The following is a 27,922-nucleotide window of genomic DNA, read 5'->3' as shown; positions in this document are numbered from 1 at the left end:
AATAATGACATCATGACTATGCATTTCTAGCATATATTTGGTGTGAAAACAGAAAATATGTTTTGTTTTGTTTTGTTTTTTAATTTTGAACTGTATTATTTAAATCAGTGTACTTCAATGATTTGTACAATGATTAAAGTGTGACATTTACAAAAATTAATATTAAAAATACACAAATGAATATAATGTAAGTCATATGACCGTTATACACACACACTGGAAAAACTGTCAAGTGAGAAGCTCAGTAAGAGTTTGATAGTTTCCCATTATATCAGGAAAAGGTTTCCAATGCTGTGCGAGCCATTATTGTGTTCCAAATGCATTAAAAATGAAATCAGAATGATTTCTGCCACCATTAAGTTACAGACAGTGTTGTGCTAGTTACTAAAAAATAGTAACTAGTTACAGTTACTTGTTACTTCATTCAAAAAGTAACTCAGTTACTTTGTTGATTACTTTAACCAAAAAGTAATGCGATACTGTTAAAAGAACTTTTTAAAAGAACCTTCTTTAATGTTCCTATTAATGCCCTTTTTTGCGTTATGGTGTACAAACACAAAACTGACTTAAACACAAAGTAATTTTTAAACACTATTTTATTAAAGTCAGACCAGCACAAACTGAATATATCACAAGAATTTCTGAAATAAATAACAAAACAAGCTGAATAATATATTCACAATCAAAAACTAAAGTGGCTTCTGCTGTTGTGTTGAGCTCTTAAACATGTTCCTTTCACAGCTGAAGTATGAAAACGATCAACAATGTAGAACAGAACACCGGGTTAGCTTCTAGCTTCTAGCTCCACAGGCATGGAGTTCCTGGAGGAGCTTCGACAGATTGGAGTTGCTGTTTATCGCAGTAGATACGAGCTTCAAACTAGAAAGACACAGCTTACATTTGACTTAAAAGTTTTTGTCTTTATACTCAACTAAAGTGAAATAATGAGCATATTTCCACTTTGAGAAACTCGTCTTGCTCTCGCCTCGACATTACTGCCGCACAGACCTGAATAAACGGAGACACGCCCACAGTGCGTCTTCTTCGTGTTTACAGTGGTTCATCCACCAATCCTACAATGCGTCCTGCTGTAAGCAGGTTAGACTGTAGTCTACACATTCAGCCCAAATTCATTCATTTAAAAAAGGAACGGGTAACGCACCATACGGTAACGGAGTTACTTTATTTTTTTTAAGTAACGTGTTACAGTATTAGTTACTGTAAAAACTGTAAAAAGTAGCTAATACTGTAATACTGTAAAATGTATCAACAAAACATGTGTAACACCAAATTTATTTATTTGTCAAATCCTTCAAATGTAATATCATTTCTACGTTACTGCCCAACACTGGTTACAGAGGTAGAAATGATATTACATTTGGAGGATTTGACAAATAAATAAATTTGGTGTTACACATGTTTTGTTGATAAATTTTTATGGATAAAGTCTTATTTTGTAATTACAAACCCTGGGTTCTGAACTTCCACTTAATATTTTAACTTTGTTACTGAATTGTTTATGTCTGCTGGTAATTAGCTACAACACTTTCTAACATTAGTTTTGTCTTTAGCAAGTGAATGTATGCTTAATGGGGTTGAGGTTAAGTGACACTCAGCTATTGTAGAAGATTCCACTTCTTTCCCTACAAAACTTCGGAGTTACTTCTGCAGTATGTTTCCCATCTGTACTACAAAGATCTGTAAAATCCAATTGTATGCTATCGATCAACTCTACTTGGATTTGTTCAGACAGTATTCCTGTACAATTCATAATTAATCTGAAAACATCTGACCATAAAACACGCATTTATGCTCGCAGAGAAAGTAAGCCGTACTGACCAACGTAATATTTGAAATAAGCTGATTTAAAAAAATTATCAATAAAATACTTACAATATAGCCAAATAAAAATAAAGGCTCTGATCTAATTTTAGTACAGTGAAATCAGGGAGAGCGCGAACGCAGTCCCCCACTACCACAAATTATGCAGTCGAGATTCCCACATTTGGGGAATTCGCAGGGGTCAGCACAACCGGAGTGCAATGGCTGAGCCTCGCCCTGGGTGAACCACCTTCTTGATCATGGTATCTCCCCTGCCAGGTAAGTATGAGTTCTACAAGCATCAGCTACAGACTGCACCACAGCACACACTGTTCACCATCATGGTGAGTAAAACAGCGCTGAACCATTATACACATTTCCTTAGTGTAAAACACTGCAATCTAAAAGCACTGCAAAAGAACACTACATTTATTACACATAAAGTAGTGTAATCCACTGTTTTATTTACAACGAAACTCACTCACACTTCCCATGATGCACTGCTATTGAATACATGATGAGATCCACAATGTTCGGGAAATTTAGTGCGTAGCACACGCATTAAAATCACGGGTTGTGAGAAAAGCGCATTACTACATGGTAAGCAGCAAAAGTCTGCGAAAATATTTAACACTGATAAAAAGGTATTTTAATGTCTCGCTGCTGTCAGTCCCACCCCGTGTGTGTGTGTGTGTGTGTGTGCAGGTCAGGCGAAGAGTTACAGCGAAAACAATGTTCTCTACGTAAAATTATAATTAAAAAAAATTCAATTCATTGTTTTAGTGAACAAATAAGTTAAATATATGTGATGAAAAGGCGACTATATATATTAACGCTCTTTAAAAAAAGAACGCTAAACAAATGCGCACTACGTCATACTTGTATAATTTTAAAACAATGAATGAAATATTGTTGCTAAAATTTACCGACATAAAAATGTTAAATGTTGATGGCACCATTAGACTATGATTTGAATAGTGCAAAAATGATCCTTTGAGGAAATGGAGCCGCTTGTGGAAGAGCACACTGACCCTGCATGAAGTAACACCGTTCCCCTGGAAGATGCGTGGAATGGATAGAGCAAACCCATAATCCATCTCCCTGTTCCAAAAATCAAATAATATATTATTATATGGTCCCTGGAAAGGAAACCTTTTAGATATTAAACTACAAAAAGATCCATCACTCAAGTGTTCAGAGCAGGCCAAGGCCTGTCACTTCAGGCACCAACTTCTAGCACGCTGTTCCAGTAACTGATGTTGGTGAGGGAGCATCTACCAGCAGACAGTTTCGGTGGCGGCCGGGACCTTTCCTGTGTGATTCCCCCCCGCTACAGTTATAGCGCCACCCCAGTTGTTGTTTTAGTGAATAAATCAGCCATATGTTGTGAAATTTATAATCAACAAGTGACTACATGTCAATTGTCCGACCGGTAATGAGTCCGGCTGGTAACAAGAGCCCGGGTGCACAGTTCCACCTGATTTTTTTTCTTTATTAATTTATTAGTTATATACTACCCGTGCAATTTTATGCTTTAAAAACGTAAGTATTTGATACCACCGAGTTACACTGTACACGTTATAACGCTGTATGTTGACGGTGAAGAGAGAAAAAAATTTCACTACAACTACAAATATTATACGAATCTCAAAATAATATGATTGATCTTTCTTTAACAGTAGAGAGGGGGTGCACCGTTACCGGAGGTAATGCAATACCGGGTCGATGCGTGGAGTGGACGGAGCAAGCCCCTATTCCATCTCCCAGTTCCAAAAATCAATTTAATATATGGTCCCCGGGTAGGGGACGTATCAGATATTAAACTGATAAGAACAGATTTTTTTTTTGTCAAAATATTTTATTGTCACCACTTCATTCTTACACCATGATTCACTTCTCACATATTAAATAAAATTAATCATTTGTTTAAAAAAAAGCAGATTAATAAATAATGAATTTAAATAAATATTTAAATGAATAAATAAACGAACAAATAAATACGCAAGTAAGCAAATCATAATCCCCTCTTGTTCAGGACCGGGTGCGAGTCCCTATCAAAAAGGGCCATCACTCCAGTGTTCAGAGCAGGCCAAGGCTTGTCACTTCAGGTCCCAGCGAAGTTCCTCCAACTTCTAGCCCGCTGCTCCCGTAGCCGATGTTGGTAAGGGGGCATCTACGGGCAGCCAGGTACGGTGGCGGCCGGGACCTTTCCTGTGTGATTCCCCCGCTACAGTTATAGCGCCACCCCAGTTGTTGTTTTAGTGAATAAATCAGCCATATGTTGTGAAATTTATAATCAACAAGTGACTACATGTCAATTGTCCGACCGGTAATGAGTCCGGCTGGTAACAAGAGCCCGGGTGCACAGTTCCACCTGATTTTTTTTTCTTTATTAATTTATTAGTTATATACTACCCGTGCAATTTTATGCTTTAAAAACGTAAGTATTTGGTACCACCGAGTTACACTGTACACGTTATAACGCTGTATGTTGACGGTGAAGAGAGAAAAAAATTTCACTACAACTACAAATATTATACGAATCTCAAAATAATATGATTGATCTTTCTTTAACAGTAGAGAGGGAGTGCACCGTTCCGGGAGGTAATGCAATACCGGGTCGATGCGTGGAGTGGACGGAGCAAGCCCCTATTCCATCTCCCAGTTCCAAAAATCAATTTAATATATGGTCCCCGGGTAGGGGACGTATCAGATATTAAACTGATAAGAACAGATTTTTTTTTTTTGTCAAAATATTTTATTGTCACCATTTCATTCTTACACCATAATTCACTTTTCACATATTAAATAAAATTAATCATTTGTTTAAAAAAAAAAAAAGCAGATGAATAAATAATGAATTTAAATAAATAATTAAATGAATAAATAGATGAACAAATAAATACGCAAGTAAGCAAATCATAATCCCCATTTGTTCAGGACCGGGTGCGAGTCCCTATCAAAAAGGGCCATCACTCCAGTGTTCAGAGCAGGCCAAGGCTTGTCACTTCAGGTCCCAGCGGAGTTCCTCCAACTTCTAGCCCGCTGCTCCCGTAGCCGATGTTGGTAAGGGGGCATCTACGGGCAGCCAGGTACGGTGGCGGCCGGGACCTTTCCTGTGTGACCCCGGCCCCCCCGTCCGAATGACGACATGCGGTAACCCTGCAGCGTGGACCTTGCCATCTGCTCGCTCGCGTGCAGGGACACCGTCACGCGTTTCCCCACCAACAGGTTTCTGGTGGACCAGATGGCGTCCTTTATGGCGTTGAGTGTGAGCCAGAGCACTGTAAACTGCTGCTTTGTGAGGGCCTTCCAGCACTTGCCCACTCCTAGGACGGCGAGCTTGTAATCCATCTGGACCCCACCCGCTGGTAGGCACGGGAATAACAGGGGGCCGGTCGCGGTCCACTGGTCTCGCGCAGCGCCGCACTCCCAGAGCAAGTGTCGGACGGTCTCTGGGGCATGGCATTCGGGCCGGGGGCAGGTAGGGCATGTGGCCATGCCACGCGAGTGCATTACCGCCCTGACCGGGAGGATCTCATGGGCCACCATCCATGACAAGTCCTTGTGCCTGTTCTGGAGAGCCGGGTGGGCAGCGTTCTTCCAAACTTGTTTGGTCTCACCTAAAGTGAGGCCTGGAACTCGGCTCACAGTTTCCCGGTCCTGCACAAGAGAGATAATAGACTTGTGATTAGTTAAAATGGTGACATTTTCGTTTTCTAAAAGATACTTTTTTAAAAACTTTTTAATAAAACAATACTCCTTGGGGAGGTTAAAAGACACTGGGGTTTTTAAGTCAACAGGTAAAATCTTTAACATTCTCAGATAAGACCCCATCCAGAATCGGGCCATAGCAGCTGTTTTGTTTTCACTGGATGGGGTCACAGCATAGCGGACGTGAAGCGCGGTGAAGCGGCTGCCTAAAAACAGGTGGGGGTCCGGGAGGCCTTTGCCGCCGTTCTCGTGTCTTTTCTTCACGACCTCCTCTTTATTCGCTCCCACTTAGACCCCCACAAGAAGTAAAACACCGCTCTCTCCAACCCTAAAAGAAATTTCCTATTGGGACTAAAAACAGAACAGACAAGTAAAATCAAAGGTAAAATCACTGCTTTAAAAATTAAAACTTTACCTTCTATCGTCATCTGTCTTAGTCCCCAAAAACCCAGTCGCTGCCTAACTTTCCCTATCAAGTCAGGCCAGTTCCCGCTCCCTCCCCCTTCTTTGTCAAATTTTACCCCTAAAATCGTTGACTCCGTTTTAAAATCCACTTCCAGTCCACCTCTGTCAATATTTTCCCACGGCCCGAAAAGCTGGGCCTCGGACTTGCTCCTATTGAGCTTGGCGCCCGAAGCCCGACCGTACCAGTCAGTCAAGTCCATCGCTCTTCGTACCGATAAAACGTCCGTGGCTAAAAGGGTCACGTCGTCCATGTATAAAACACAAGTCGCCGTCAGTCCACCGGTCCCGGGGACGGTCAGTCCGTTGATCCATTTGTCCTTTCTCAAAATCTGCGCCAGTGGCTCGATACAAGCCACATACAAAAGGGGAGATAATGGACAGCCCTGACGGACGCCGCTGCGGATATCTACCGCTTTGGACACATGCCCGTTAACCAAGATTCTGCTGATCAAGCCCTTGTACAGCAGTCCCACCCAAGCTATGAATCGTTTTGGGAAACCCATTTTTTGCAGAACCTGAAACAGGAACTGGTGCGAGACACGATCAAAAGCTTTTTCAAAATCTAAATTTAGAACCACTAATCGAATGTTTCTGTCTCTCGCATAACAGATGGCATCTCTGATCAGTACTAGGCTGTCTGTGATCTTCCTCCCAGGCACAGCGCAGGCTTGATCCGGGCGGATCACGTCCTCTAAAACTGTCGACATGCGTGAAGCTAAAACTTTGCTAAAAAGTTTGCAGTCAAAATTTAAAAGTGTGATCGGTCGCCAGTTTTTTAAGTCCGCCTTGTCTCCTTTTTTGTAGAGCAAAGAAACTATCCCTATTCTAAAGCTGTCAGGAAGTCTGTCCAAGGTCTCAAATTCTTTAAAAACAGTCAGTAAGTCATGTGCTAAAATGTCCCAGAAGGTCAGATAAAACTCTAGAGGGAGTCCATCCATACCTGGGGCCTTCCCTCTTTTAAAACCTTTAAGAGCGTTTTGAACTTCTAAAATGGTAAAATCCTGGGATAAAAGCACATTGTCACTATCAACCTTTTTGTCTAAGAATTTTAAAACTTCCTCTACTGTGCCGAGGTGTACCTGTTTTGGGCTATACAATTCTTCATAAAATGTCTCTATCCCCTCTAAAATTTCCTCCATCTTCTCTGTTTCCCTCCCCGCCACATTTAGCTTTGTAAAAGCCCCTCCCTTCGATATAATCTTTTTAAAAAAATACCTGGTACACTTTTCTCCCTCTTCCAGCTCTCTCTCTTTGCTTCTTAAAATAATCCCCTTACCCTTGGTTTCTGCTAAAACTGACATCTCCCTTTTCACTTCATTTAACTCTTCTTTAAAATCAAACCCATTATTTAAAAGTTTAAAATATCTCTGCAGTCTTTTTTGCAGCCCCACCATGCGTCTTTCTTCCTTTGACTTTTTTTCCCTCCCTTTCTTTCTTAAAAACTGTCTCGTCCGGTCTTTTACCATCTCCCACCACTGTGCTCGTGAGTCGAAAAGGTCCTGGAGGGTTTGCCATTGGCTGAACTGCTCCTTATATTCTCTGACCACTGATAAGAACAGATACTACACTTGATCTTAGCCAAAAGGCCGAGAAGCGATACCGACAACTTCCACCAACAAACACACACATTCTACATCACAGTAGACCAGAGGACGGAGACCGCTGATTTCTCTTTATTTTGGATAACAAACCAGAATGAAACACAGGGAATGTAGCGGTAATTTTTATATTAGCAGGAAAATGCGATTAAACTCGTATTTCACACAAAACAAAAGAGAAACTATAATATATGCACAACCCGACCAATCAGAAACGCGAATATCAAAATCTAACACACTGCAGAATCACATTGTTTTAGAAAGTAGATTTCACAATAAAGATTTAAATTAGATAAACATCCTTCATCTGAAGTGACCAACACATGACAACACAAATGTGGGAAATTTAAAAACATTTAAAAACTGACCCGAATAATGTAACACTGCCCCCAGAGGCCAAATGAGATACTGCATGAAAAAGAAAGACTCAGATAAGCTCAAGAAAACAAAAAGTCAAATATTTCCATAAACGTATTAATTACTCATGGACATAAAATATTTGCACGAGGATTGAAATTAAAAGGATCAATTGTGGGCGATAGTTCTTATACAACATATATACATTTCACCATCAAATATTGTGACAGTATAGAGAAAACCTTCGTTTCTCATTTAAACAAATGCAGAAAATCTTCAGAAATATACATATCTCTAACTTTCTTTGACATCCTTCTACTAAGTTCCACATTTACTAAAGAAGAAATGTTCATCTTTGCACAAGCGTCTCTCTTCCGCCATTTTCAAAGAGCAGTTTATAGGCTGTAGATTATATACAGCACTGCCTTCCTTCTTTTCATTTACTATGGACTCTGAATTTATGTCTAAAGAGTGTCTTGACTTACCTTACAGACTGTCAGGAGCATCTGAAGAAGAGTCTTGATTCCACAATCCAAACTCCTCCGACTATGAAAACAATTGCTAAAGAAATCATTTCAAACATTTGAACGCCACCTAGGGATCTAAATCTATACAGCGAGACCAAAAGCAATTAACTAATTATAATAACTATACACCCTTTATATTTACAATTACTGCAATAAATAAATAAACAGATTCAGGGACTGGTCCTGTAGACAATCACAGAATACAAGGTGATGGGTACTGTTGTAGAAAAACACCCAATGATTTCATTTTAAAGGGGGGATAACCAAATATTTAAAAATAAAATAAGCAGAAGGGGAACGTTTTATGCAATGTTTTACGAAATTAAAATATTGAATAAAAATGACAAAGCAAATAATAACCGTAAAATAACCGTAAAAAGAGAGCCCTAAGAGGTAGAGAAACATTTTTTTTAAAGGATATTTGTAGATCAAATATTAAAAGCTCTAAGCTATTGTAGCATACTGTTTATATTAAATACAGTCTAAATCCATGAGTAGGATTCTTGACTTTTAATCTATTTATCTTGACTTTTTTGTTTATTCGAACTAGAAAGATCTGGATAAAAAATCTTAGACTCAAACACTCCACACAGTGACTATAACTCATGGTACAAGGCCTTATGCACATACAATAATTCATCTCTTCACTTATATGCACTGACACATACACACTGACACATAAACTTACACACACACAGACTGATACCTGAACACATTTCTTGGCATTCATACACATACAATGATACTGGCTTTATACCATTTTACTGCACATCTTGATGTTCATTTGAATTCTCATTATTGAACATTTATTACAATCTTTTACTGATGATATAAAATACACTTGGTGTTTTAAAATTTTCTTTAAAATAGAAAACAAACAATAACATTACGACAATATATTTATAGCACAATCATCCTATATAGCCATGGATGTACAGTAAGAGTAGAAGCTGGACTTTGCTTAATTAAATCTTGTTTATTTGATGAGATAAAGGATCTTTAACTCTTTTCTAGTTAAGTGTGAAGGGGTATATAAGGGGTGTTTGATCTTAATCCCAGGAGTACAGTGTAGAGGAATGGACTTAGCAAGTTTGCAAGGTAGTCAGTTGGCCCCATTATTGTCTTTCTCCATTTCAAATTTCTTTCACTTTGGCATGAGGTTTCAAGAAGCTTCAGAAAAGAGAACATGTGGTATTTATTTGTATTTGTTAAAAAATTTGACATTTGGAGATGATGGTGGCACTCAACTGTGGTCCTGAGCCATTTTAGTACTGTTGATATTAATAACAGTCCACATCCATCCTCAAAGTTCTTGAGTTTGCTCATTAACTCAATTTAGGCTATTGATGTAGAACCATCCCCAGCTGCACAGAGTGGCCACCAATTGAAGAGAACTCCATCTAGAGGTAGAGTATAAGAATGAAACAGACAGATCTGAAGAGAAGAGAAGAGAAGAGAAGAGAAGAGAAGAGAAGAGAAGAAGAGAAGAGAAGAAGAGAAGAAGTATTGTTAAGCATTGTCATTGTTTCATAATTGTTTAAAGACACTGTGTGATCCAGGTACAGTTATGGACTCTACAAAGACTAGCTTAAGCAGCAAAACTAAAAGAGAGTGCCAAAAAGTAACAAAGACATGAGGGATAAGAGACAGCACACCATAACGCCTTCAATAGGTCTGAGTAAAAGCATGAGAGTGGGGCAGACAGCAACCAAATATCCCAGTTCACTGAAACACTCATGATCCCTCCAGATCTCCTTTTTTATCCACGAAAAACCTACTGCCAAAAGTCTTGACTAAACAAATGTGGCTTTAGTCTACACTTGAACACTTAGACTGTGTCTGATTCCCGAATTCCAATTCCATAACTGTGCTAGTTACAAGTATTAGTAAAAGTTCTGCCCCTTGCAGTAGTCTTCATTATTTGGGGTACAAAAGTTCACTCAAATTCTGTGGCGCAAAACCATCCAGTACTTGAATGTAGTACTTCAGTAGTAGTATTTTGTAATAAATGCGAGTAATTTACACACCTCTAAAATGTTATTCTTAGTTACCTCTGACCGTTAAAAGGCATTTATCATTGTATCCTAAAAACTAGCGAAGAACAGTGATCCTGTAGGCGAGTAATAGCGTTAGCGTTGGCCTGCAAGTATGCTGCCAAGTCTTCACCCACTCATTCCCCTGCGAGGGCTTCAATGTCAGAGTCGGGGAATTGCTAACTAATCCTTAGGCATCCCCTGCAAAAACAGTACTGCTCTCAAAACAGGAAAACAGAGAAGAAGCACTTTTCCTAAATAAAATTACAGGAAATCAAACCAATAACTCAAGATTATTTCATGAAAAAAAGAGATAGAAAACTGTAAAAATGTAATTAAATGCATGTTTAATATTAAATATATTCCACTTCTTTCCCTTCAAAACTCAGTTTGCATCTGCAGTACGTTTTTAATCATTTAATACTACGACATGCCATTACATCAACTTGGCTTTGATTTGGCCAGACAGTACAGTATATCCCTATACAAATCAGAATTAATCTGAACCAACATCTGTCCGTGAATCAGTTTTTAATCAATTGGGAAAAAAAAGGGACAGGGTAGGCTACATGAAGAAACATATTTCCTAAAAACTTCCTCCAAATTGGAGTGAATAACCCCAAATTAATATTAAGAAAGCAATTTAAGCTCATATTTTTCAATACAGCAGTAACAATTAAAATGTATATTTGAGTACTCTTTCCACATCTGCTTATACAATTTTATATTATTCTTGAGCATGTAGAAGAACTGTATTCTGCTGACCATGAAGCTTTTCAAATCAGCCAAATTCAACATGTAATATCATGTTACATGTTGAATTTGGCTGATTTGAGAAGCTACATGGTAGCCCCATGCGATCTAGGTTTCCCTTGCGATCTACGATGCCCATGGTGTCTTTTCTGATCAGGGAAAAATCACACAGCACACAAAATGGGGCATACATTCTTCTTCAATTAAATGCAGATAACAGACAAGTATATATATATATATATATATATATATATATATATATATATATATATATATATATATATATATATATATATATATATATATATATATATATATATATATATATATATATATATATATATATATACATATACACACACACACACTGGAAAAAAAACCTGAGCTAAAACTGTTCCTGATTAGGTAAGAAAACATAGTAACCAGAGATGTGTGAGCCCAGACAAAGACATTCTGTATACCTTACATACTCACATTGTAAACATCATATAGACACTAACCAGACAAAATAGGCACATACATTAAAAGAACTAAAAGGAAACCCATGTTAATATTAACACTTGAAACAAAAACTATTCAAACAAACACACAGAAATGATGCACAATACAGTCAGAGTCTAGCATTGATACAGTGAAATCAGGGGAGAGCGCGAACGCAGTCCCCCACTACCACAAATTATGCAGTCGAGATTCCCACATTTGGGGAATTCGCAGGGATCAGCACAACCGGAGTGCAATGGCTGAGCCTCGCCCTGGGTGAACCACCTTCTTGATCATGGTATCTCCCCTGCCAGGTAAGTATGAATTTTACACGCATCAGCTACGGACTGCACCACAGCACACACTGTTCACCATCATGGTGAGCAAAAAAGCACTAAACCATCACACACATTTCCGAGTGTAAAACACTGCAATCTAAAAGCACTGCAAAAACACCACTACATTCAGTACGCATACAGGAGAGTGATCTACTGTTTTATTAACTAAAAAAAACCCACTTACACTTCCCATGATGCACTGCATCTGAATATGTAATAAGATGTTCAGGGAATGGCTTTTTTTTAAATAGCAAATGCAGAAAAATAATAAGTCTGAAGAAGAAAGAGAAGAACGATGCTGAAACTATATTGTAAGCTTTAAGAGTCAGTAAACATATTTTCAACAATTTGTTTATAAAGGATCTCTACAGTATAAGTCAGACCCCCTGTGTAGTTGGGTTAAAAAACTTCTCTGGAAAAAAAAACTTGTGACACTTAACTGTGGTCCTGAGCCATTGTAGTAGACTGTTGATATTAATTACAGTCCACATCCATCCTTAAAATTCTTGAGTTGCTCATTAACTTCATGGATCTTATGGCTATTGATGTAGAACCATCCCCAGCTGCACAGAGTGGCCACCAATTAAAGAGAAATCCATCTAGAGGTAGAGTATAAGAATGGAGAAGAGAAGAGAAGAGAAGAAGAGAAGAGAAGAGAAGAGAAGAGAAGAGAAGAGAAGTATTGTTAAGCATTGTTATTGTTTAAAGACACTGTGTGATCAAGGTACAGGTATGTACGCTACCAAGACTATCTTAGGCAGCAAAACTAAAAGAGAGTGCCAAAAGGTAACAAAGACATGAGGGATAAGAGACAGCAAAGCATAACGCCTTCAATAGATCCCAGTTCACCAAAAGACTCATGATCCCTCCAGATCTCCTTTTTTACCCAGGAAAAACCTACTGACAAAAGTCTTGACTAAACAAATGTGGCTTCAGCCTACACTTAGACTGTGTCTGATTCCCGAATTCCAATTCCATAACTGTGCTAGTTACTAGTATTTGTAAAAGTTTTGCCCCTTGCAGTAGTCTTCATTATTTGAAGTACCAAAAATTAGCCAGCACCTTCTGATTGCAGTAAGTGTGACAGATCAAAATGGAACAAAAGTTTCGCTCAAATACTGTGGCGCAAAACCATTCTGTACTTTATACTTCAGTAGTAGTATTTTGTAATAAATGCGAGTAATTTACACACTTTTAAAATGTTATTCTTGGTTACCTCTGACTGTCAAAGGCATTGGCCTGCAAGTATGCCGCCAAGTCTTCACCCACTAACCCCCTGCGAGGGCTTCAATGGCAGAGTCGGGGGATTGCTAACTAATCCTTAGGCATCCCCTGCAAAAACAGTACTGCTCTCAAAACAGGAAAACAGAGAAAAAAGCACTTTTCCAAAAGAAAAAATACAGAAAATCAAACCAATAACTCAAGATTATTTAATGAAAGAAAGAGATAGAAAACTGTAAAAGTTAAATTGAAGGCATGTTTGATATTAAATATATTCCCACTTTAACTCAGTTTGCTTCTACAGTATGTTTTTAATCATTTTCCATCTATACTACGACATGCCATTCTATCAACTTGGCTTTGATTTGCCCAGACAGTACAGTATATCCCTATACAAATCAGAATTAATCTGAACCAACATCTGTCCCTGAATCAGTTTTGAGTCAATAAAAAAAAAAGGGACAGGGTAGGCTACATAATGAAGAACTGTATTTCCTGAACCCTTCCTCCAAATTAACTGTGAATAACCTCAAATAATTGCTAAGAAAGCAATTTAAGCTCATATTTTCTAATACAACAGTCACACTTAAAATTTATATTTACATACTCTTTCCACATCTGCTTATAAAATTACATATTGTTCTTGAGCATGTAGAAGAACTGTGTGCTGCTGACCATGTAGCTTTTCAAATCAGCCAAATTCAACATGTAACATGATGTTAGATTGTTATGCCCAAACAAAGAAATTCATGGAAAGAATTCATGAAGAGGTTTCCCATGCAATCTACTATGCCTGTGGTGTCTTTTCTGATCAGGGAAAAAAAAAAATCACACAGCACACAGAATGGCACATACATTCTTTTTTAACTAAATGCAGATAACAGAAAAGTATGTATACACGCTGGAAAAAAAATCTGAGCTAAAACTGTTCCTGATTCATTAAGAAAACATAGTAACCAGAGATGTGTGAGCCCAGACAAAGACATTCTGTATACATTACATAATCATATTATAAAGCTTCTATAGACACTAAACAGACACAATAGGCACATGCATTCAAAGAACTAATAGAAAACCTATCTTAATAATAACACTTGAAACAAAAAATACTCAGACAAACACACAGAAATGATGCACAATACAGTCAGAGTCTATCATTGATACAGTGAAATCAGGGGAGAGCGCGAACGCAGTGCCCCACTACCACAAATTATGCAGTCGAGATTCCCACATTTGGGGAATTCGCAGGGTCAACACAACCGAGTGCAATGGCTGAGCCTCGCCCTGGGTGAACCACCTTCTTGATCATGGTATCTCCCCTGCCAGGTAAGTATGAATTTTACACGCATCAGCTACGGACTGCACCACAGCACACACTGTTCACCATCATGGTGAGCAAAACAGTACTAAACCATTACACACATTTCCGAGTGTAAAACACTGCAATCTAAAAGCACTGCAAAATAAATACTATTTTTATTACACACACACACACACACCAGTGCAATCTACTGTTTTATCCACAACCAAACCCACTCACACATCCCATGATGCACTGCTTTTGAATATGTAATAAGATGATCAGGGAATTGCTTCTTTTAAGTAACATACTAAAATCACAAGTCTGCCCAGGAGAAAGAGTGCGTCACTACATGGTAAGTTTGGACAATCAGTAGAATATTTCCAACAATGTTTAATAAAGGTTCTTTTTAAGTCTCGCTAGTGTTAAAGCCCTGCCCCCGTATTCACAGGGTGAAACAAGTTCTCTACAAAAAAAAAAATCACTTCCATTCACTGTTTTAGTGAATAAATCAGACAATTGCTTTGAAATTTGTGACTATATATCAACTGTGCGATTGGTAATGAGTCCGACTGATAACGAGAGTACAGATACACAGTTCCGCCTAATATCAATTTATTAGTTATGATTTATTACCTGTATAATTGTATTTTTTAGAAACGCTGTTTTTAAGTCCTGTAATTTCCGGACTATAAAGCGCACCCATATATAAGCTGCACCAACTGAATTTTACAAATATTTTTATTTTTAACATAAATAAGCCGCACCCGTCTATAAGCCGCAGTCACTGTATGTACTTAACACAGGCTTTAACGAAAGACACGGGTGAAATATGTTGCGCTTCATAGCAGTATTTTGGGAATAGCATGCCACTGCATTTTTTCCGGTATTACTGCATGTGTGGAGACCGAGGAATATGTCCTTATTATTTTCTGATGCTCATATCTAAGTTTCTTTGACTAACCATTAACGCTGTTGCCAAGAAAAATAAAAAAGCACGAGTTTTGGAAACCTGTCTGTGCTTATATGATTTCTGTTGCAACTGGAGTTAGCGAGCTCTCCCTTCACCCAGACTCAACACGTTACAACGGCTTGTATCTAAACAGTAGCCGACCAAGAAAGTCATTGTTCACTGTCTTCCTCCTTCCTTTCACAACTATTTCTCTCGGGAGTTAATCTTTTGGCGTCGTCGTGCGTTTTAAAATCACCCGATGGAAGTTTTTTCTCCCGAAGCCGTGCAGCTCAGAACACAGGTGAGGTGCATTTTTTTGTTTGGTCTTATGTTATGTCGCTCACTTTTTTTGGCTTTAAGTTTGTGGAACCGGAAAAAAAACAGGAAAACTTCATAAATTAGCTGCTTCGTTGTTTAAGCCGCAGGGTTCAAAACGTGGGAAAAAAGTAGCGGCTTATAGTCCGAAAAATACGGTATTTAGTGCCATATTAAGTTTAACTGTACATATATCGTAGGTATATATGTATATCTGCTATACGTTGAAAGAGATATGCTTTGTATAGTGTTAAAAGAATAATTTAAAGAAATAAGGTGAAAGAGGTGAAGAAGGTGGTCATCCTGATGGCTCCATCCTCAGCATTCTCCTACCGATATACCCCATGTCCCTCCTCTGCACATGTTCAAACCATCTCAATCTCGCCTCCCTCACCTTGTCTCCAAAACGTCCTACATGCGCTGTTCCTCTAATAAACTCATTTCTAATCCTGCCCATCGTCGTCACTCCCAACAAAAACCTCAGCATCTTCAGCTATGCTACCTCCAGCTCCACCTCCTGTCTTTAACTCAATGCCACTGTCTCTAAACCAAACAAGATCGCAGGTCTGCTATCACTCTTCTCCACCCACTCCACCCTGCCTGCACTCTTTTCTGCACTTCTCTAACACTCTCCATTACTTTGCACTGTTGACCCCAGGTACCTGAACTCCTCCACCTTCTCCACCTCTTTTCCCTGCAACCACACCCCTCCAATGCCCTCACTCTTATTCACACACATGAACTCTGTCTTACTCCTACTGACTTTTATTCCCCTTCTCTCCAGGCTCTGCTCAACCTGCTTCCTACTCTCACCACAAATAACAATATTATCCGCAAACATCATAGTCCATGGAGACTCCTGTCTGACCTCTTCCGTCAACCTGTCCACCACCACTGCAAACAGGAAAGGGTTCAGAGCCGATCCTTGATGTAGTCAGACCTCGACCATGAACCAGTATGTCGTTCCTACTGCACACTTTACTGCTGTCACACTGCCCTCATACATGTCCTGCACAACCCTCACATACTTCTCTGACACACCTGACTTTCTCTTACAATACCACAATTCCTCTCTCGGCACCCTGTCGTATGCTTTCTCTAAATCCACAAACACACAATGCAACTTCTTCTGACCTTTTCTATAATTATCCATCAACATTTTTAAAGCAAATAATTTATCTGTGGTGCTCTTCCTCGGCATAAAACCATACTGTTGCTCACAAATGGTCACCTCTTCTTTCAGCCTGGCTTCCACTACTCTTTGCCATAACTTCATGGTGTGACTAATCAACTTAATTCCCCTGTAGTTACTGCAGATCTGCACACTCCTCCATTTCTCAGGCACCCTCTCACCTTCCAAAATCCTGTTGAACAGTCTTGTTAAAAACTCCACTGCCATCTCTCCTAAACATCTCCATGCTTCTACATGTGTCATCTGGTCCAACCGACTTTCCACTCTTCATCCTCTTAATCGCTCTTCTCAACACACTTTCCTCACTAGTCAACACATTTCCATCTCCATTCTTTATAGCTCCAACTTGTAGCACCTCCATTAAAATAGGCACATGCATTAAAATAACTAATAGGAAACGCACCACAATAATAACACTTGAAATAAAAACTAATCAAACACACAAAAATGGTGCACAAATAGTAAAATTCTATCATTAACACAGCGAAATCAGGGGAGAGCGCGAACGCAGTCCCCCACTAACACAAATTATGCAGTCGAGATTCCCACATTTGGGGAATTCGCAGGAGTCAGCAAAACCGGAGTGCAATGGCTGAGCCTCGCCCTGGGTGAACCACCTTCTTGATCATGGTATCTCCCCTGCCAGGTAAGTATGAGATCTACAAGCATCAGCTACAGACTGCACCACAGCACACACTGTTCACCATCATGGTGAGTAAAACAGCACTAAACCATTACACACATTTTCGAGTGTAAAACACTGCAATCTAAAAGCACTGCAAAAGCAATACTACCTTTATTACATTAACACAAGTGCAATCTACTGTTTTATTAACAACCAAACCCACTCACACATCCCATGGTGCACTGCTTCTGAAAATGTAATAGGATGTTCAGGGAATTGCTTTTTTTTTTTTTTTTTTTTTTTTTAGTAACATACTAAAATCACAAGTCTGCCCAGGAGAAAGAGTGCGTCACTACATGGTAAGCTTTGACAATCAGTCGAATATTTCCAATATTTAATAAAGTTTATTTTTAAGTCTCGCTAGATTTAAAGCCCCGCCCCCGTATTCACAGGTTAAAACAAGTTCTCTACAAAAAAATCACTTCCATTCACTGTTTTAGTTTAACTGTACATATATTGGATGTATATATGTATATCAGCTAAATGTTGAAAGAGATATGCTTTGTATAGTGTTAAAAGAATAATTTAAAGAAATAAGAGTAATTCCTAAGTAAGCACATTGATCCTGCATGAATAAACTCTGAAACTAGAATGCTTCACTGTATTCTCCTTCTTCTTCTTCTTCTTTCGGCTTCTCCCATTAGGGGTCGCCACAGCGGATCATCTGTCTCCATACCCGCCTGTCCTCTACATCTGCCTCTTTCAACCCAACTACCTGCATGTCTTCCCTCACCACATCCATAAACCGCCTCCTTGGCCTTCCTCTTTTCCTTCTTCCTGATGGCTCCATCCTCAGCATTATCGTACCAATATACAGTACACCATGTCCCTCCTCTGCACAAAGCATCTCAATCTCGCCTCCCTCACCGTGTCTCCAAAACGTCCTACATGCGCTGTTCCTCTAATAAACTCGTTTCTAATCCTGTCCATCCTCGTCACTCCCAACAAAAACCTCAATATCTTCAGCTCTGCTACCTCCAGCTCCACCTCCTGTCTTTTACTCAATGCCACTGTCTCTAAACCATACAACATCGCAGGTCTCACCACAGTCCTATAAACTTTCCCTTTCATTCTTGCAGATACTCTACTATCACAAATCACTGCTGCTATCACTCTTCTCCACCCACTCCACCCTGCCTGCACTCTTTTCTTCACTTCTCTAACACTCTCCTCAATCGTCAACACATTTCCATCTCCATCCTTTATTGCTCTAACTTGTAGCACATCCATTACAGCTCAGTCCCTCTGCCTGGCCAAACGGTACAAATCCATTTCTCCCTCCTTAGTGTCCTACTTCTCATACAGCTCCTTATATGCCTTTTGCCACATCCCTCTTTACCCGCTGCCGCATCTCCTTGTACTCCCTGGACTCCCTGCATTACAGATTCTACTCGCATTACGGGTTATACCCGCTTTCCGGTTCGTACTTCTCCTCAAGCCTCTGCCTTGTATATGTTCAAACTAAATAAAGACAAGGTGTTTAACCATACCCAGGTTTTCAACTCTTGGTCTATCTGTGACAGATTTAAAAAAAAATAACAACAAAAAAAGTTTGATGTAGATCACTGGTAAGTGGCGCTATGGTGAGCTATTTTTTGAAAAAAAGACCTGCAGGCAACTTGTTTGGTCCTTGAGGACAACCTGGTGCCATGTTGGTGACCTCTGCCTTACATGCTCACATCATAAAGCTTCTATAGACACTAAACAGACACAATAAGCACATGCATTAAAAAAACTAATAGGAAAGGCACCCTAATAATAACACTTGAAACAAAAACTACTCAGACAAACACACAGAAATGATGCACAAAATAGTAAAATTCTATCATTAACACAGTGAAATTAGGGGAGAACGCGAACGCAGTCCCCCACTACCACAAATTATGCAGTCGAGAGTCCCACATTTGGGGAATTCGCAGAGATCAGCACAACCGGAGTGCAATGGCTGAGCCTCGCCCTAGGTGAACCACCTTCTTGATCATGGTATCTCCCCTGCCAGGTAAGTCCTATAAACTTTCCCTTTCACTCTCACAGATACTCTTCTATCACAAATCACTCCTGTCACTCTTCTCCACCACTCCACCCTGCCTGCACTCTTTTCTTCACTTCTCTAACACACTCTCCATTACTTTGCACTGCTGACCCCAGGTACCTGAACTCCTCCACCTTCTCCACCTCTTTTCCCGGCAACCGCACCACTCCACTGCCCTCTCATTTACACACATGTACTCTGTCTTACTCATTTACTCGATTACTGCCTTTCATTTCCCTTCTCTTTAGCGTACTCTTTAGTACCTCCACCTCTCCCGACTCTTCTCAACCTGCTCCCTACTCTCAACACAAATAACAATATCATCCGCAAACATCATAGTCAATGGAGACTCCTGTCTGACCTCGTCCGTTAACCTGTCCATCACCACTGCAAACAGGAAAGGGTTCAGAGCCGATCATTGATGCAGTCCAACCTCCACCATGAACCAGTCTGTTGTTCCTACTGCACACTTTACTGCTGTCACACTGCACCACCCTGTCGTATGCTTTCTCTAAATCAACAAACACACAATGCAACTCCTTCTGACCTTCTCTGTAATTATCCATCAACATTCTCAAAGCAAATAATTCATCTGTGGTTCTCTTCCTCGGCATAAAACCATACTGTTGCTCACAAATGGTCAGCTCTTCTCTCAGCCTGGCTTCCACTACTCGTTCCCATAACTTCATGGTGTGACTGATCAACTTTATTCCCCTGTAGTCACTGCAGGTCTGCACATCTCCCTTGTTCTTAAAGATGAGTACCAGCACACTCCTTCTCCATTCCTTAGGCACCCTCTTACCTTCTAAAATCCTGTTAAACAGTCTTGTTAAAAACTCCACTGCCATCTCTCCTAAACATCTCCATGCTTCTACCGGTATGTCATCTGGTCCAACCGACTTTCCACTCTTATTCTCTCTTAATCACTGCTCTCACTTCCTCCTTACTAATCCTACCCACTTCCTACTTCACCATCTCCACACCATCCAACCTTCTCTCTCTCACATTTTCCTGGTTCATTAGCTTCTCAAAATACTCCCTCCATCTTCTCAATACACTCCCCTCACTAGTCAACACATTTCCATCCTAATCCTTTATTGCTCTAACTTGTAGCACATCCTTCCCAGCTCGGTCCCTCTGCCTGGCCAATCGGTACAAATCCTTTTCTCCCTCCTTAGTGTCCAACTTCTCATACAGCTCCTTATATGCCTTTCGCCACATCCCTCTTTACCTGCTGCCGCATCTCCTTGTACTCCTGCCTACTTTTCTCATCACTCTGTCGAGCCCAATTCTGTTTTGCCAACCTCTTTCTCTTTATGCTCTCCTGCACTTCCTCATTCCACCACCATATCTCTGTCTTCCTTTCTATTTTCAGATGTCACACCAAGTACCTTTCTAGCTGTCTCCCATATCACTTCTGCAGTAGTTGCACAATCATCCACCACCTCCTCACCACCACTGAGCCCCTGTCTGACCTTTTCCCTCATTCATCTACACCATGATAGAACAGTTTAAACTCACCGACAATGTTCCTGGCTTAACGCTCTGGCTTGTGCAACCCTAATATCGGAGATAGAATGCATTACTACAGTAAACTGAAAACATCTGATTAAATCAATTTATATGCCCAATGCCTCCCGTAAGTAACTATTAAAAATAATACACAAAATTGATCTTTCTTTAACAGTAGAGAGGGAGTGCACCGTTCCCGGAGGTACTGCAATACCGGGTCGATGCGTGGAGTGGACGGAGCAAGCCCCTATTCCATCTCCCAGTTCCAAAAATCAATTTAATATATGGTCCCCGGGTAGGGGACGTATCAGATATTAAACTGATAAGAACAGATACTACACTTGATCTTAGCCAAAAGGCCGAGAAGCGATACCGACAACTTCCACCAACAAACACACACATTCTACATCACAGTAGACCAGAGGACGGTGATAACTGCTTTCTCTTTATTTTGGATAACAAACCAGAATGAAACACAGGGAATGTAGCGGTAATTTTTAAATTAACAGGAAAATGCGATTAAACTCGTATTTCACACAAAACAAAAGAGAAACTATAATATATGCACAACCCGACCAATCAGAAACGCGAATATCAAAATCTAACACACTGCAGAATCACATTGTTTTAGAAAGTAGATTTCACAATAAAGATTTAAATTAGATAAACATCCTTCATCTGAAGTGACCAACACATGACAACACAAATGTGGGAAATTTAAAAACATTTAAAAACTGACCCGAATAATGTAACACTGCCCCCAGAGGCCAAATGAGATACTGCATGGAAAAAAAGAAAAACTCAGAAAAGCTCAAGAAAACAAAGTCAAATATTTCCATAAACGTATTAATTACTCATGCACATAAAATATTTGCACGAGGATTGAAATTGAAAGGATCAATTGTGAGCGATAGTCCTTATACAACACGTGTTTACAACGTCTCAAACACGGACCGAATATACATTTCACCATCAAATATTGTGACAGTACAAAGAAAACCTTCGTTTCTCATTTGAACAAATGCTGAACATCTTCAGAAATAAAACATCTCTCTAACTTTTTTTTTAACATCCTTCCACTAAGTTCCACATTTACTAAAGAAGAAATGTTCATCTTTGCACAAGCGTCTCTCTTCCGCCATTTTCAAAGAGCAGTTTATAGGCTGTAGATTATATACAGCACTGCCTTCCTTCTTTTCATTTACTATGGACTCTGAATTTATGTCTAAAAAGTGTCTTGACTTACCTTACAGACTGTCAGGAGCATCTGAAGAAGTCTTGATTCCACAATCCAAACTCTCTCGACTATGAAAACAATTGCTAAAGAAATCATTTCAAACATTTGAACGCCACCTAGGGATCTAAATCTATACAGCGAGACAAAAACGCAATTAACTAATTATAATAACTATACACCCTTTATATTTACAATTACTGCAATAAATAAATAAACAGATTCACGGCCTGGTCCTGTAGACAATCACAGAATACAAGGTGATGGGTACTGTTGTAGAAAAACACCCAATGATTTCATTTTAAAGGGGGGATAACCAAATATTTAAAAATAAAATAAGCAGAAGGGGAACGTTTTATGCAATGTTTTACGAAATTAAAACATTGAATAACAATTACAAAGCAAATAATAACCGTAAAAAGAGAGCCCTAGGAGGTAGAGATTTTATTTTTTTAATAAGGATATTTATGGAAAAGTTTAAAAAAGCCCAGAAAAATATAAAGAAAGGAAAATTTAAGAAAATGTTTTTTGCAAAAACACTCCTTTATAATTCCCCAACAGGACAGTACACCTTTCTCACAGGGACAGTGCAAATTGGAGAATAAGTGAATAGAACACAAGTAAAAAGCCAGAAGAAAGAGGGAAACAGCAGCAGCTAATGTGCCAAAGCACACCCAGAGGTGAAGAGAACGATTGATATCTATTAAAATCATCAAATCTGTTCCTGATTCATTAAGAAAACATAGTAACCAGAGATGTGTGAGCCCAGACAAAGACATTCTGTATACATTACATAATCATAATATAAAGCTCCTATAGACACTAAACAGACACAATAGGCACATGCATTAAAATAACTAATAGAAAATCCCTCTTAATAATAATACTTGAAACAAAAAATACTTTAACATACACACAGAAATGATGCACAAAACAATAAAATTCTATCATTGATACAAGGAAATCAGGGGAGAGCGCGAACGCAGTCCCCCACTACCACAAATTATGCAGTCGAGATTCCCACATTTGGGGAATTCGCAGGGGTCAGCACAACCGGAGTGCAATGGCTGAGCCTCGCCCTGGGTGAACCACCTTCTTGATCATGGTATCTCCCCTGCCAGGTAAGTATGAGTTCTACAAGCATCAGCTACGGACTGCATCACAGCACACACTGTTCACCATCATGGTGAGCAAAACAGCACTAAACCATTATACACATTCCCGAGAGTAAAACACTGCAATCTAAAAGCACTGCAAAATAAATACTATCTTTATTACACACACACACACACCAGTGCAATCTACTGTTTTATTAACAACCAAAAACCACTCACACATCCCATGATGCACTGCTTTTGAACATGTAATAAGATGATCAGGGAATTGATTCTTTTAAGTAACATACTAACATCACAAGTCTGCCCAGGAGAAAGAGTGCGTTACTAAAGGGTAAGCTTTGATAATCAGTAGAATATTTCCAACAATGTTTAATAAAGGTTCTTTTTAAGTCTCGCTAGAATTAAAGCCCCACCTCTGTATTCACAGGTTAAAACAAGTTCTCTACAAAAAAATCACCTCCATTCACTGTTTTAGTGAATAAATCAGACAATTGCTTTGAAATTTGTAACTATATATCAACTGTGCGATTGGTATTGAGTCCGACTGATAACAAGAGTACAGATACACAGTTCCGCCTAATATTAATTTATTAATTATGATTTATTACCCGTATAATTGTATTTTTTAGAAACGCTGTTTTTAAGTATTTAGTGCCATATTAAGTTTAACTGTGTATATATATGTTATATAAATGTTGAAAGAGATATGCTTTGTATAGTGTTAAAAGAATAATTTAAAGAAATAAGAGTAATTCCTAAGTGAGCACATTGATCTTGCATTATTAAACGCCGAAAACTCTTCTTCTTTTTCTTTCGGCTTCTCCCATTAGGGGTCATCTGTCTCCATACCTGCAAACAGGAAAGGGTTCAGAGCCGATCCTTGATGTAGTCAGACCTCGACCATGAACCAGTCTGTCATTCCTACTGCACACTTCACTGCTGTCACACTGTCCTCATACATGTCCTGCACAACCCTCACATACTTCTCTGACACACCTGACTTTCTCTTACAATACCACAATTCCTCTCTTGGCACATACAGGTGAGTGATCTACTGTTTTATTAACAACAAAACCCACTCACACGTCCCATGATGCACTGCATCTGAATATGTAATAAGATGATCAGGGAATTGCTTTTTTAAGGTAGCAGATGCATAAAAATCAGAAGTCTGAAAAAAAAAAAGAAAAGAAAGATGCTGAAACTATATTGTAAGCTTTAAAAGTCAGTAAACATATTTTTAACCATTTGATTTAAACAGGCTGTTTCAAAGGATCTACATTATAAGCCCCATCCCCTGTGTAGTTGGGTTAAAAAACTTCTCTAGAAAAAAGAAAACACATTGTTTTATTAAATAAATCAGTCAAATGCTTCAAAATGTGTGATTACAAGTGACTATATTTCAACTGTATAAGAAAACAGAGCGCTAAACAAACACGAATTGCAGGTGAATGTTTAATCCAACCGATAACGAGAGCCTGGATACATCGTTCCGCCTGATATTTGTATTTATTAGTTGTCACAATTTAGTATCTGTATAATTGTATAATATTAAGACGATAATTTTAATATTAGGTGCCAAAAATTACCCAAAAATATTTAGTTGTAACTGTTAAATGTTGATGGCAGATATAGATAATAATTTGAATAGTGTAAAAAGGATCCTTTAAAAGAATAGAGCCACTTTACACAAAAAAGAAAAAAAAGCAAACAGACCAGGAATAAACAAACCCTAAAAGTAAATCCTATTCTTTTGTCAACTGAGCACAGTGAAATTACAAATAGCTCATATGCATGACTCCACTTCCAAGTAACAAGTGAAGATCAGATTGATACTGACCTACAAAGCTGATGCAACGTTCATGGAAAACCCGCAATACAGGATCGATGCGTGGAGATGGTGGAGCAAGCCCAATATCAGATATTAAACTAATAAGAACAGATACTACACTTGTTCGCAGCCAAAAGGTCAAGAATCAATATCTATAACTGCCAACAACAAACGACCACATTCTACACAACAGTAGACCTGAGGACTGAGAGAGCTGCTTTCTCTTTATATTGGACAATAAACCAGTATAAAACATAGGGAATGTAACAGTCACACTCAAATTAGCAGGAAAATGTGATAAAACTCTTAATTCACACAAAACAAAAGAGAAACTATAATGAAAGCACAAACTGACCATTCAGAAACATGAATATCAAAATCCAACAAACTCACATTGTTTTAGAAAGTAGATTTCAGAATAAACCTTAAAACTGGATGAATATCCTTCAACTGGAGCAACCAGCACATGACAACACAAATGTGGGGAATTTAAACGAATCAAATACAGGAAGCTATGTCAGACAGCTCAACCATAGAAATAAAAATGGGTGTTACACAGGTTCTTTAGAGAAGGTATATTACTATAAAGCACAAAATGTGTCTTTAGGTACTTCCTTGGAACCAACTGGCTTTATCTTGATGGATGAAGTCTTATTTTGGTATCTCTACCCTGGATTCTAAACTTAGTCTTTTCTTTTACTTGATATTTTAACTTTTTTACTGACTCTGTTACTTCTGCTGGTAATTAGCCATGACACTTTCTGGCTTTAGTTTTGTCTTCATTAAGTGAACGCATACTTGATGGGATTAAGATCAATTGGCTCGGCTACTGCAGAATATTTCACTTCTTTCCCTACAAAACTCTGAAGTTTCTTATGCTGTATGTTTTGGATCATTTTCCAAATAGATTATGACGTAACATCCTCTAATTCCTAAAACCTTTCTCCAAACTGGATGTGAAAACCCTCAAAACAATTTTAAGAGAGCACTTTGAACCCATATTTTTATGCCACAGTAACACTCAAAGTACATTTGAGTACTCTTTCCACATCTGCATGTAAAAATAGACATTGTACTTCATCCTGCAGTAGAACCATGCATTGCTGACAACGTAGCTTCGCAAAAAACAAAACAGTTTATTGTATATGATACATTTTTACATATATACATAGTAAAAAGTTATCAATTTCTCTCTTTAATACAACGAATATCAGGGGAGAGCGCGAACGCAGTCCCCCACTACCACAAATTATGCAGTCGAGATTCCCACATTTGGGGAATTCGCAGGGGTCAGCACAACCGGAGTGCAATGGCTGAGCCTCGCCCTGGGTGAACCACCTTCTTGATCATGGTATCTCCCCTGCCAGGTAAGTATGAGTTCTACAACCATCAGCTACGGACTGCACCACAGCACACACTGTTCACCATCATGGTGAGTAAAATAGCGCTGAACCATTACACACATTCCCGAGTGTAAAAATGCAATCTAAAAGCACTGCAAAAGAAATACTACCTTTATTACACACACACCAGTGCAATCTACTGTTTTATTAACAACCAAAAACCACTCACACATCCCATGATGCACTGCTTCTGAATATGTAATAGGATGTTCTAAACGGTAAGCTTTAATAATCAGTAAAATATTTCCGATAATGTTTAATGAAGGTTCTTTTTAAGTCTCGCTATTGTTAAAGCCCCGTCCCTTATTTACAGGTTAAAACAAGTTCTCTACAAAATTTAGTAAAACGCTTTGACATTCGTGACTATATATCAACTGTTCGGCCGGTAATGAGTCCGACTGACAACGAGAGTCCAGATTCACAGTTCCGCCTAATATTAACTCATTAGTTATTATTTATTACCCATATAAATCTATGTTTCAGAGACGCCATTTTAAAGTATTTAATGCCACATTAAGTTTAACTGTACACAATGTTTTTGAGGTTGTTAAAACCGCTGAATGTTAATAGATCATTTGTATCATGTTCAAACAATCATTTAAAGAAATAGTCATTTCCAAGTGAGCACACTCCTCCTACAGACTTAAAGTCTTAAACTAAAATGCTTTACTGTAGTAAAACAAATATATTAGATTACAACAACTAGCACAATTTCACTTGCACACAAAGATCTTTCTTTAACAGTGAAGAGGGGGTGCACCGTTCCCGGAGGTACTGCAATACCGGGTCGATGCGTGGAGTGGACGGAACAAGCCCCTATTCCATCTCCCAGTTCCAAAAATCAATTTAATATATGGTCCCCGGGTAGGGGACGTATCAGATATTAAACTGATAAGAACAGATTTTTTTTTAAATAAATGATGGAAGAAACTCCTGACTCTAACTTGCCACATTTGTGGCCCTATTTGCATAATTTATTTTAGGTGGTTGAAAAGAATGTTTTAGACTAATGAATTTTTTTTTTATAGATATCAGTATTTG

General features: G+C 38.8%; 1 long non-coding RNA gene, 8 other non-coding genes and 5 pseudogenes across 9 annotated transcripts; all 14 read right to left on the bottom strand.

The window, feature by feature from the left end:
* Positions 1-1,944: 1,944 nt before the first annotated feature.
* LOC124386649 lies at positions 1,945-2,108 on the bottom strand. The gene has a single exon (XR_006925978.1). It is a non-coding gene; the product is annotated as a U1 spliceosomal RNA (small nuclear RNA).
* Positions 2,109-3,505: 1,397 nt separating this feature from the next.
* On the bottom strand, positions 3,506-3,678 carry LOC124386661 (annotated as a pseudogene).
* Positions 3,679-4,403: 725 nt separating this feature from the next.
* LOC124386662 lies at positions 4,404-4,578 on the bottom strand (annotated as a pseudogene).
* Positions 4,579-7,491: 2,913 nt separating this feature from the next.
* Positions 7,492-7,598, bottom strand: LOC124386664 (annotated as a pseudogene).
* A 1,629-nt stretch (positions 7,599-9,227) lies between these two features.
* Positions 9,228-22,904, bottom strand: LOC124386035. The gene is made up of 3 exons (XR_006925839.1): positions 22,542-22,904; positions 12,527-12,685; positions 9,228-9,916 (listed from the first exon to the last, which is right to left on the bottom strand). It is a non-coding gene; the product is annotated as an uncharacterized LOC124386035 (long non-coding RNA).
* On the bottom strand, positions 11,907-12,070 carry LOC124386648. Its single transcript, XR_006925977.1, has one exon. It is a non-coding gene; the product is annotated as a U1 spliceosomal RNA (small nuclear RNA).
* Positions 14,480-14,641, bottom strand: LOC124386653. The gene has a single exon (XR_006925981.1). It is a non-coding gene; the product is annotated as a U1 spliceosomal RNA (small nuclear RNA).
* Positions 17,557-17,720, bottom strand: LOC124386650. Its single transcript, XR_006925979.1, has one exon. It is a non-coding gene; the product is annotated as a U1 spliceosomal RNA (small nuclear RNA).
* LOC124386651 lies at positions 19,595-19,758 on the bottom strand. The gene has a single exon (XR_006925980.1). It is a non-coding gene; the product is annotated as a U1 spliceosomal RNA (small nuclear RNA).
* Positions 21,476-21,666, bottom strand: LOC124386659. The gene has a single exon (XR_006925987.1). It is a non-coding gene; the product is annotated as a U2 spliceosomal RNA (small nuclear RNA).
* A 590-nt stretch (positions 22,905-23,494) lies between the features above and the next one.
* On the bottom strand, positions 23,495-23,658 carry LOC124386644. The gene has a single exon (XR_006925973.1). It is a non-coding gene; the product is annotated as a U1 spliceosomal RNA (small nuclear RNA).
* Positions 23,659-25,525: 1,867 nt separating this feature from the next.
* On the bottom strand, positions 25,526-25,628 carry LOC124386663 (annotated as a pseudogene).
* Positions 25,629-26,689: 1,061 nt separating this feature from the next.
* Positions 26,690-26,853, bottom strand: LOC124386643. The gene has a single exon (XR_006925972.1). It is a non-coding gene; the product is annotated as a U1 spliceosomal RNA (small nuclear RNA).
* A 777-nt stretch (positions 26,854-27,630) lies between these two features.
* Positions 27,631-27,805, bottom strand: LOC124386660 (annotated as a pseudogene).
* Positions 27,806-27,922: the final 117 nt, after the last annotated feature.

This window comes from Silurus meridionalis, chromosome 5, assembly GCF_014805685.1.
Source record: "Silurus meridionalis isolate SWU-2019-XX chromosome 5, ASM1480568v1, whole genome shotgun sequence".
Lineage (NCBI taxonomy): Eukaryota > Metazoa > Chordata > Actinopteri > Siluriformes > Siluridae > Silurus > Silurus meridionalis.
This window is presented reverse-complemented; position numbering and strand designations above follow the sequence as displayed.